This window comes from Dendrobium catenatum, unplaced genomic scaffold (assembly GCF_001605985.2).
Source record: "Dendrobium catenatum unplaced genomic scaffold, ASM160598v2 original_scaffold_27293, whole genome shotgun sequence".
Classification (NCBI taxonomy): domain Eukaryota; kingdom Viridiplantae; phylum Streptophyta; class Magnoliopsida; order Asparagales; family Orchidaceae; genus Dendrobium; species Dendrobium catenatum.
Genome location: NW_021345752.1, coordinates 3070 through 15411, shown reverse-complemented (window position 1 = coordinate 15411; position 12342 = coordinate 3070). Strand labels below are relative to the sequence as shown.

At 35.3% G+C, this 12342-nt stretch overlaps 1 long non-coding RNA gene across 1 annotated transcript; it reads right to left on the bottom strand.

Annotated features, from left to right (window-relative positions):
• Positions 1-10741: 10741 nt before the first annotated feature.
• On the bottom strand, positions 10742-11932 carry LOC110107075. Its single transcript, XR_002304315.2, has 7 exons — positions 11847-11932; positions 11677-11765; positions 11482-11573; positions 11283-11363; positions 11111-11199; positions 10915-11006; positions 10742-10802 (listed from the first exon to the last, which is right to left on the bottom strand). It is a non-coding gene; the product is annotated as an uncharacterized LOC110107075 (long non-coding RNA).
• Between the last annotated feature and the right edge of the window lie 410 nt (positions 11933-12342).

Below are 12342 nucleotides of genomic sequence, written 5' to 3'. Positions count from 1 at the left end.
AATGAAATATGGTAAAAGAATATACTAGGAATATTCTTTTTTTTGTGTTAGAAAATGGAGTTCGGTTGGAGACAAGTTACTGCATTTTGGAGTGAAAAATGAGTTTTTTGGTTGGAGATGCCCTTAGAGGAGTATTTTATTTCTTTCATTGGAGAATTTATGAAAAAAAAATAAATTTTGTATAAATTAGTTTCAAGAGGAATAGATTTTTTTGCCCTTGCGTTGCTCTACTAGGGTTTTGGCGAGGACCCTTCTCCTTCATGCCTCCTCTTCACCACCTCTCGGGGAGGGGCTTCCCCCTCCCCACTGTGCACCCAGATGGCGTCTTCCTCCTACGTGGCAGATTTCCCCCCTCTCCCTGGTTCTGGAGCTGTTGTCTTCCCTGCTCCTCCTGGCCTCAACTTCATCGGTAATCTACCTAATCAAGATCCGGTGGCAAATGACTTCTCCCTCTCCTTCATTCCCCCCCCCCCCCCCCACCCCCCCCCCACTTACATGAGTCTTTTGAACACCATTAAAAAGGTTTGGACTCCCAAAGGTTCGGTAGATCTTCTCTCCCTAAATGATGGATTTTTCCTATTTAAATTTGCATATGCGGAGGATTTTGAGGCCACTTGGTCAGGCGGGCCTTGATTTTTCTTTGACTGTCCGTTTATTTTAAAAAAATTGTAGCCTAAATTCATTCCTAAGCGGGATGAATTTAGCACCATCCCCATTTGGATAAAAATCTTAGACTTACCCTTAGCTGTTTGGAACCCTTTGGGGATTTCAAAAATCGCAAGCTATGTTGGTCACCCCTTGGCGGTTGATGCTTTGACTGCTCGTAAAACTCAGTTGACATTTGCAAGAGTCTGCGTTATGGTATCTAGAAAATCTACTTTTTCGGATGTTATTCTGGTTTGTCTATATGGAGATGATGTTGAGCTCAAAGTGGTCTATGATTGGATGCCGAATCCTTGCTCTCATTGTGGCTCCCTGGTCCACCCTCCAAACCTTTTTCCAAAAAATCCTCAACCTAAAGCTCCACAGCCACCTCAATTTTGTGGTAGAAGCAAGAGTAGAGTTTGTTAGCCTAGGCTCATTCCTCACACTAATAACACTCCTTCCTTGCTCCCAAATCCTAGCATACAACCTCTCATCCACCCAACTCCTAGCATCCTAGCTCCTTGTACTGAACCTACTTACACCGGCACACATAGTGAACCCGTTCATGAACCAGAGCATCCAAATCTCTCCGCTGGGCCTTCTTCCCCTCCTCTTGATGTTACTATCCAAGATGACCCCATTCCTAATCTAAACTCTCCATCGGCTGAGCCCGAGCCCAATTATCCCCCCTTCTGGACAAAATTTCATCACTCTTAGGACATGCCAGTTAAATCTCATTCATCTCCCAACCCCAATATCAGCAAATCTTCCCCTTCATGGTTCCACTAGCCCTCCACCACCACTACTTCTCTTAATAAATTTGCCATTTTCCAACCAGAAGAACCCCCATACATCATGGAAGCTTCTGAATCCTCTTCTAGCAATCCCTCCCAAGCTGACAAGGAGCCCGTCAATAACAAAAAACAATCCAAGTCTCAAAATTCAAAGCCACCAAGATCCAAAAGCGCCAAAAAAGAGCAAACCTCTTCCTTGCCAAATGACCTTTCCCCCCTTAGGTTGTTGGATTATTCGGGGCTTTAATGGTCTTGAAAAAGTTTTGGCTTGTAAAAATTTGATTAAGACCCACCGTCTTGAGATGCTCTGTATTCTTGAGGCTAAGTTCCCTACTCATCCTAATACCGACCCCTGGTTTTCCCTTTCTCATTATATTTTTCTGCATGAGATGAGTTGTAATAATCTTTGCTTATCTAATCTTGGGAGAATATGGTTGAAATGGAATTCTAAAAGTATTACTTTTAAGCCTATTAGCACCTCTTCCCAACTTATCCATGGTAACCTGTCCTTCAACTCCAATTCTCAATTCCTCCTTACTATGGTTTATGCAGCCAATACTCAATCTGAAAGAGCATCTCTATGGAACCAGCTTGCTTTTTTAGCTGACAATATTTCTACCCTGTGGATCGTTATGGTAGATTTTAGCTGTTTCAGAAATGCCAAAGAAAAATTGGGTGGGCTTCAACCCCATCATGGCCAACTTAATGAAATGAATAGTTGGATTTTTGATATTGGACCCCTTGAGCTGGCCTCGACTGGGCTTAATTTCACTTGGTTTAATCAAAGAGTTGCCTACCCTATTCATATTAAATTAGACAAAATGTTGATAAATTATTCCTGGTTGGAAACTTACCCCTCCTCCTTCTATAAAGTGGAATCCCCTGGCTGCTCTGATCACTCCCCCTTAGTTCTTTTCTTTGGAACCCCTATGCCTTCTGGTGGGAGATTTTTATTCAAAAATTACTGGGTGAATATGGATGGTTACTAGGATGGGGTCATTACTGCTTTTGCCAAGCACTCTGAACCTAGTCCAATTGTCGACCTTTACTACAAATTGAAAGGTCTAAAAGGCTTCCTAAAGCAAAACAAGTGGACTAATTCTTCTTATCTTAAAGCTAGAATTGAGACTCTGGAACTACATCAGAGAAATTGTCTGGAGATGATTCATCTGAATCTGCTTGACCTTAATCTTAACAGTTCTCTTAAGCATATAAACTCTTCTTTGACTTATTATCAGATTGCTTAGGTTCTTGGATTTTGCAACGGGCTAAAGCTAAATGGCTTTTCAATAGTGAAGATGACTTGGGTTTTCTGTATGCCAGGATAAAAAATAGAGGTAATAACAATCATATTAGGGAGATTACTACTCCTGAAGTCTATTTTACTACTCCATCTTCGATTTCCAATGCTTTGATCAGGCACTTTCAGGGGCTGTTTAATACCCCCTATTCCAATAATTACAATTGGAGACCCATTCCTTCTTGTTTCGCCATTCTTGTTAATCTTGCAGATTCCCTGATTGCACCTGTTACTGATACTAAAATAAAAGAGGTGGTTTTTACGGGTGCTTCCTTTCCTCTCCTGAACCCGACGGCTTCACATTTCACTTCTATAAAACCTTCTGTAATATCATGGGTCACTATGTTTGTCAGGCTGTTAAAAACTTCTTCAATACTGGCTTCTTCCTAGTGGTGTTAAAGCAACCGCCCTTGTACTCATTCCTAAGCAACCCTGTGCTTCAAATATAAATGACTATAGACCCATATCCCTTTGTAACACTTTTTATAAAATTATTACTAAGATCTTGGCAAACCGTATGAAAGGGATTATGCCTCTTATCATTAATGAGAGTTGAGCGGGCTTTATTCAAAAAAGGATATTTTCGGATAATATTATTTTGGCTTCTAAAATTCTTAGAGAATTTAACTCGGAGACTAATAAGGGTTCCTTTTGCACAAAATTGGACATTAAAAAGGCATTTGATTCTGTCTCTCGGGAATTCCTCATGGCTAGGTTGAAGGAGAAAGGCTTTCCCATTAAGTTTATCTCGTGGATTAAGGGTTGTATTATGGATGTCCCCTTCTCTATTTATGTTAATGGAGTCCTTAAAGGTTTTTTTAAATCTTCTTCTGGGCTTCGCCAAGGTTTCCCATTATCCCCATTACTGTTTGCTATTGTCATGGACGCCTTCTCTTGTGCCTTGGACGCTGGTAGATTCCAGGGTATCTCTAGAGGACCGGTTGTCTTTAATGACTTGTTATATGTTGATGATGTGTTGGTTTTTGGCCTTGCTTCTCTTATGAATGCACATGCTCTTAATGATACCTTGGACATTTTTGCTGAAAGTGCTGGGCTCTTCATTAATAAAAGTAAATGTTCTATCATCTTCTCTTGTAATTCTCAGCTTGCCACCGATATCACTGCCATTCTTAGCTACTCCATATCGGCTAATTCTCTGAAATATCTTGGCTTACCCATTGCCATTAAAAAACTTTCTTCCATTCACTTCCAACCACTCATGAGTAGGGTTTCTATTTTTCTTGCTGGTTGGAAAGTAAAGTTTTTATCTTTTGCAGGTAGGATTTAGTACTTGAAATTTACTATTGTGAATACTATAGCCTATTTGATTAGAGGTGCGATTTTACCGAAAAGCTGATGTAAACAGCTTGTCAGGATGTGTTCAAAATTTCTTTATCATGGCTCTTCGTCTGAGAAAAAACTCCACCTCATTGCATGGCATAAAACCTGCATTCCTACTTGCTTTGGGGGATTAGGCATTGTGGACATCCAATCTCTAAGTTTTGGTTATGGTTGCAACTTCATTTGGAGATTTTACAATAGCCATTCTCTTGTCTTCTCTTGGCTCAGATATAAAAATATTTTACCTTTTAAATCCTCACATTCTACTGCTTCTAAATTCTGGAAGTGCATTTGCTCTATTGTAAATCATATTAAAAGCTCTATCAGGTTTCACATGAACAATTCCCAATGCTCCTTTTCTATGGTCTAGGACCGTGACTCAATGTTCAATCCATAGCTAATTTTTTGTCTCATATACCAGCTGGTTTCATTGGTGTTAAAGACTATATTTATATGGCGAGTGGCAGTTAAATGATGATGTTCCCTCTCAGGTTGCCCATGAAATTTCTATTATCCCTATCTCTTATGGCACTTCTAGTATTTCCTGGATGGGTGAGGGTGTTCCTATATTCAAAACTTTTAAAATGTTTTACTTCTCTAATCTTGCTAAGATTAGATGGCTCAATTTCATTTGGCACAAGCGCGCTGCTCCTCGATTTTCTATGTATGCTTGGTTACCTTTAATGGGTGGTCTCAAAACTGTGGAGGTGCTAGCGTTAAGAAACATTTTTATCCCTCCCAGTTACCCTCTTTTCTCTAGTGAGAATGAAAGCATCAATCATCTTTTCTTTCAATGTGATTTTTTTTTTCAGATTTTACAAATGCTTATACCGGTTACACAGGAATTTCTTTTAAGACCTAATCTACTGTAGCTTTTTAAATTTTTTAGATGGGGATCAAAGGTTTAGCTCTCATGGAAAAAACTTATGCTTTTTTGTTATTTGTTGTTTGATTTATTTCATTTGGTGAGAAAGAAATGATAGAAGATTTTTGAGGAAACAAAGCTCTCCTTCTGCTCTTTATCACTTGGTTTCTTCAGCTATTTTGTCTAAAACTAGAAGATGAAAATTTTTTGACATTTTATGCAGCAACTTTCCTCACTGCTTTTCTCGCCAATTAAACAGTCAGGACGGTTTTTGGAATGTTTCTGGGCAATGATGTGGCGAACTGGAATGCTGTCGTTAACCCTGGACGGCCTCATTTTCTGCTTGCCTTACCTCCAGCATTTGGCCTAGCATCTTACACCATGCTGGACTCTCTTGTGGATTTCTAATGGAAACTGGGTTCTTGATTCTGAAGGCTTTGAGTGGCACTAGTGATCTGTCTGCCTTCTCCAAGTTCGTATTGTATCCTGAGCCCTTTTGAGGCAGTTTTGGTTTTTGGTCCGGTGTTGTTAGTTTTGTTTTTCAGCTCCTCTTTTACCTGTAAATCTATTGAGTTGGTTATGTAATCCTTGTAATTTTCTTTTTGATCAATATACGGGCTAAGCCCCAAAATTCCAAAAAAAAAAAAAAAAATTCTAGAGGAATTTAAATATTTAATTTATTATCATAATCAAATAAAATCTTATTAACATTGTTGTGAAGGTAATAATTCAATTCTTAAATAATGATTAATTAAAAGAAAATATAATTAATATAAGCTATTTTTCATTTCCTTGCTCAATATTTAATATGTAATTATATATTAATTATTGTGAGAAAAAATTGTATATTTTCAAGTAATAAATACATTTAAACTTATCTGTATTTGAGATCAAACTGCATAAGCAAAATTTTATACATTCCTTTATGATTATTTTTTTGCATAATTATTCCTTTATGGTTTCAACTGATAGTTTATTAGGGGTGGGGGACACTCAACATCCTTAGGTTTATAAAACTTTATAAATAAAAAAAAGTCCCAAACAAAACTAGAAGCTGGTTAAGAGAATTATTATGACAAACAATAGAGTATTCAATTAAAGACAGAATCATCAAGTAAAATAGCATAAAGACTCACAATTTGATCGATCTTGGCATGCAAACTGGACAGTTCCCTTTCTTCTATTTGGTCTCTTTCAAGCAAAACATGCATTCAACCATGTGACCTCATGGAATGCAAGCACCTTCCACTAGCTTATCCAAACAAATCACATGTGGAAGATGAAACATTGTTTCCACCATCTTCATTAGTTTCACTTTTTTTATAGCACTCTTTTCAAATCTTAGCAATTCTCATTGTATGTTGATGCTCTTCAAAATCCCAAAGGTTGTTGTGTCAATCCTGCAAACCATTAGAATCATTGTTTTAATATGTAATCCACACTTAACATATATAAGAACTATCAATGTTAAAATTCTTACATTTCTTACCAAGCATGCCATATGCACCCTGCCACCCCACCCCCTCTCCCACCAACCACCAACAACAATATATCTACTCAGTAAAATATATATATCTACTCAGTATTTAATATGCAATTATATATTAATTACTGTGAGAAAAAATATTTCAAATATTAAACATTTTAAAATTTTTAAATTTGATAAAAAATTATGTAATCTCAATTTTATTTACTTAAAACCCCTTCATTTTTTATATTTTATTTTTCTGTTACAATATCTTGAAATATAATTTTTTATTATTCATATCTCTTTAAAAGCCCATACATTCCTTTAACATTATTTTTATGGCATAATTATTCTTTTTTTAATTATAATTGATAGTTTATTAGGGATGGGGCCCACTTACCTACCTTAGGCTTAGAATAATATTTTATCTATTTTATAAAATCCTTTTAAAAAAAATATTTTGCAATTTTAACCGTTATTAAAATCTTTGTTATTTCTTCCCATCCTATGCCCTAATGGCCTACCCCAAATATTTGACATTCTACTTTGTTCGCCTCTCTGACGCTTGAGGGAGGGAGCGAAAGGATGGCAAAGCTTCTCCTCTAGTTGGCAGCGAACAGTTGCGATAGCAGGCTAGTCTACGGGGCTACTATTGAGCTCTCGTGGAGGGGAGGATATCGTGTAATTCCCACCATTTCCATTTGTCTTCCTCCGCAGTAGCAAGGTCTCTCTCTCTCTCTCTCTCTCTCTCTCTCTCTCTCTCTCTCTCTCTCTCTCTCTCTCTCCTCATTGTTGTTCTCATTTGCTTTGAAATTTTAGGTTACTTCCCTTAATTTAACAGGATTTTGTGATTTTCCTTTGGGAGATTTGCCAATGCTTCAGGTTTGTGTCCTTTTCTTGTTCATTTTCTTTGGTTCTTTCTTCGCAATCAAGTTTCATCAACATTCCTATTATGCATGTTAATTATATTATGTTCTGCAGGTACTGCGCTACATATCAAAAAAAGTCTTTGTACCATTGGCAGTTGGTGGTGGTATAAGGGACTTCACAGATGCAAATGGAATGTCATATTTATTTGTTTTTCTTTAACAAAATGTCATGCTTAATATATGTATTCATATTTTGATGGTCATGCTTCTCTATTAAATTGGATGATATATATGTAGTCATGAATCTGTTTCATTGTTTTTTTGTTCCTTTCTGCTCTTATGTTAGACTAATATTTGACTGTCATCCCGCAATTTTTAGTTATTGTCCTTGTTTCCAGCTTCTAGATTTTCACCCATTAACATAATAGCTTTTGAGATTCTTAATTGCTATTACTTCTGTGTTCGTGACTTAACTGCTTTACTAACAATTGTGAAAAATGTATATGAGCTTTTATATATATATATATATACCATGAAAATGCAAATAAATTTATGGCTTCACATATTTAATTCTTATGTAAAGATGATGCTAGTTAATCTCATAAAGGCCACAATAACTTTGGACTCTTATGAATAAATCATAGAAACAAATCCATAATCTACAAATTTAGCTTTGAGTCAGTATTTAACTTGATTAACACTAACTTGCAACATTTTATATGCCTTTTTACAAATAGAAACTCTATTGTACTTATTTTTATCTAAATCACAAACTCAAGGATTCATTGCTCCAGATTGTAAAATATTTCTATGTTTTATAATCTCACTCTATTTTTAAATAGATTTTGAAGGAGCTGTATGATCTCATTTATGCATATCCAAAATCTGAAGGCCTTATGATCTAATAAATATAAACATATGAGTCTTCTAGTAAGGATAAACTTTCTCTTTGAAAAATAGAGGGCAAGTAATAGAGTACCCCTCATGATATGATGAAGTTGAACTAGTTTTGGTAGAGTCTTAGGATGAGTTGAAGTCAAATCCCTAAGATCCAAGCTTCAATACTAAATATGGGATGAAGGTCAACAGTGAAAACCACTAGAGGAGGATAAACTGTTGGTTTAAAAAAATAGTTTTGTATAGTTATTAAACATAATATAAAGAAAATAAGCACAATAATCACAATATAAAATACACAATAGATTTTCAAATGTTTTGGCACAAATCATTCCTAGATCCATCTCCTAGAAAATATCCAAAGCATTTAATGGATGCTAATCTAAGACTTTTAATGGAAAGTTTCAAGCCTCACAATCTTGCCTTAAAACAAGGGCAGCAAAATCCTGAGAATCCAAGGGCTTCTCTCTAACTTGGAGGGTATATTGATAAAATGTAAGTAGATAAATTTTTGAATCTTTCTTTATACGCACATTTCTCTAAAATATTTTTTATTTCTCTTTGAGTGAAAGTGATTAAAACTCAAAAGAAGGAGAGGAAAGAATGCTTTGTGGTTAGAAGATTTGCCAAGAAAGGCACTAGAACTCTTTAGGATGGTTATAGAGAGATTAATGATGGCTTTGTTCTCAAGTGCTCACTAAGGCCTTTTGAGAGGTGTTAGATGTTCCGAAGAAGGATATAGATGTTATAGATACCCGAGACTTAAAATAGCCGTCTAGAACAGTTGGAGTGTTATATCAGGTCTGATCAAGCTCCTTGTGGGAATTTCATTATTCAAATTCAAATGTCGTGCTTATTTTACAATGTAAAACTGGTATGTAATATGTATATAATACATTGTTTGAAAGGTTTGGAGATATTTCCAATAATGAAGCGTTAATTTTGTGGTGGTGTGGAAAAGTCATGTTCAAAAAAGTGGTTGTGTGTTAAGAAACAGGTTCTATTAGATTGAGACTTTATTTGGGACGACTTTCTTACTGTTTTTTTAAAATAGTTTTTTAGTACAAATTTTAAAAATTTTATACTAGAAAGCTGCTTTAAAAAGCAGTAAAAAAGGTCGTCCAAATGAAGCATAATTATGGTAAAAGGTCCATTCACAAGTAAATGATTCATAAGGCAAACTATATATTTTTGAAAAGAATGTTTTTTTACTTGAAAAGCAAGAATCAATAAAATTGAATCAATAAAACAGGTTCAAGTTCATGGTGGTATCATTGCATAATGCAGGATATGCGAAATAATGTATTTCAAGAAAGGCCATGACATAATTTTGGAGTTTTTTAAAGATATATATATGCTTAAATATATGAACAAGTGCGTCATGCCGAAAAATTAGAAGAGGACTTCGCAGTTAGGGCAAGAAACCTAAGGATGAAGTCCAAATTTATATGTGGAAGGAAGCTGCACTTATGCTTCGTTTGGGACGACTTTCTTATTGCTTCTTAAACAACATCCTAATATTAAATTTAAAATTTTTGTTCTACGAAGCTGCTTTAAGAAGCAGAAAAAAATCGTCCCAAACGAAGCCTTAGAGAGCTCACTAATCTGATATACATTTGGAAACCATCTGTATTTTTGATGGAATTTCCTATTTTTTACTGTGCGGATGGTTTTATTATTAGCAAGTGAAACTTTTCATGGTGTTTCTTATCATCATCACCTTCAGCTAGGAAAAGAGATGCAAAACTTTCATTTGCATTCGTCAACCCTGACAAGAATGGTCGTTTTGTTGTAAGACCGGTAAGAGTACCTCATCTAATTTCTATTTAGTAATGAATTTTTCTCCTGCTGAATAAGATGGAGAACTAGTGGGGCATAAAGATCTAAAAGCACAATGTATTATAAAAATTGTATTGAATTTTGGACAAAAATCGCATAAAAGACTGTAAATTTATTATCACACTTTTTATGAAATGAACTAGCATCCACATTTGATTTGCAACGAGAATGATAAGAACAAAATACACTTTGGAATTAATCCCTCAACTACAGATCTCATGTTGAAGCCTATTCAATTTTGTGACAAATTTAACATTCATGTCCATAAAAAGAGCAGCACCTACTACAACCATCAATAATCACAGATAGACCAGAGAGTAACTAATCAAAGATAGAATCATCTAGTCAAACAACATAAAGCCTCACAACCTGATCGATTTTGGCACGACAAAGTATTAAGTACTCCCCTTTCTTCTCTTTCTTCTTTTTTAGGCAAGACATGCATCCATTCATATGACCACATGGAATGCAGGCAACATCCACTTGCTTCTCTAAGATCCACTTTTCTAGTCACCATTTCAATGTTCTTAGATGAAGAAGCGCTGCGGCATCTTCTTTAATTTATTTTTAGCTTTTGAAAATAGTAAATGCATAAGAATATCGATCAAATATATTTTGCTTCAAGTTAAAATATGAACAAAATAAAAATGAAAGACAATAGTAATCCCAATCAGCCCCTAAGCATCTAACTCTTTGATATACCTGTAGATTAGGATATATAGCCAGCTTATACTTCCTTGGATTTGTGGGATTACGAGAATCACAGGGTATAGCAACAGCCCAACTGTTAAATAGAAGACAATTTAACAAGAAACCATGCATATTAATACAAAACTACTGAATTTCTAAAAACTATTAGCATAATAGAACATATAAAGAGAAAACACAATACAAACATTTTCTTTGACTCCCATTGAGAAGCAAAAGCTTCCAAAATGCTTAGCCCATGAATCTCCCTTAGCTAACCAACAAATAAATAGATACAATTCTACAATGAAAAGAACTTGATAAGGCAATGTCTCAAATTAAGATAAATAGAGAGATAAAAGAGAAACAAAACTTAAGCCATTTCGAATTAACTTTCAACAATACCTCAATAGCACGCATAACATTGGAATGCCCTTTGGCTCTGGCCAAATCAAGAGGGATTTGGCAATCATCATTCATCACTAAAGGATTTGCTGAAACATAAAAAAAAAAATCTTCATTTCATTATACATTGAATTATGAAGGTTTTCCATGCAAATCGCTTAAAAAGATATACCTCCATGAGAAAGGAGTAGAATAATAGTACCATCAAGGCCATTTTTTGCAGCATGATGCAAAGGAGTTCCTGCATGATGGCCTACGGTAAAGAAGTATGAGATCTTCATATTAGCTACAGTTTGGATATTAATACACAACTACTAAATTTCTAAAAACTATAAGAAGAATAGAATATAAGAAGAGAAACCAATACAAACGTTTTCTTTGACACATATTGAGGAGAAAAAGCTTCCAAAATGCTTGGCCCATGAATCTCCCTTAGCCAACCAACAAATAAACATATACGATTCTACAATGAAATGAACTTGATAAGGCAACGTCTCAAATTAAGATAAACAGAGGGATAAAAGAGGAATAAAACTTAAGCCATTTCAATTAACTTTCAACAATACCTGAATAGCACGGACAACATTGGAATTTCCTTTGGCTCTGGCCAAATCAAGAGGGGTTTGGCAATCATAATTCATCACTAAAGGATTTGCTGAAACATAAAAAAAAATCTGCATTTCATTATACATCGAATTATAAAGGTTTTCCATGCAAATCGTATAAAAAGATATACCTCCATGAGAAAGAAGTAGAATAACAGTACCATCATGGCCTCTTTTTGCAACATGATGCAAAGGAGTTCCTGCAAGACTGCCTACAGTTACAGCGAGTCTACAACTTTTACTTTCACTCAGCGAGTCTACTCCTAGGGAACCTAGCTTTCATATGTATGACTTTTAAAGCGATCCTCTTCTCCTCTAAATGAAGTTGCTATGACAGCAAGCAATTCATTAAAAGCTTGACTGTTTTCAAGGAGTATCTGTAATATACTGCTAATTTTAAATAAATATTCATAAATGTTTTGTATGAATGTCGTCAACATGCAAGAGAGATATTGTTGCTAAGGCTTTATTTGGGAGGACTCTCTTACTACTTCTTAAAGCAGCTTTCTACTACAAATATTTTAACTTTTGTATTAGAAAGCAGTATTAAGAAGAAGTAAGAAAGCCGTCCCAAACAAAGCCTAAATTGTGGAGCCTAATTAATACCTCACGAAGAAATTTCTTACG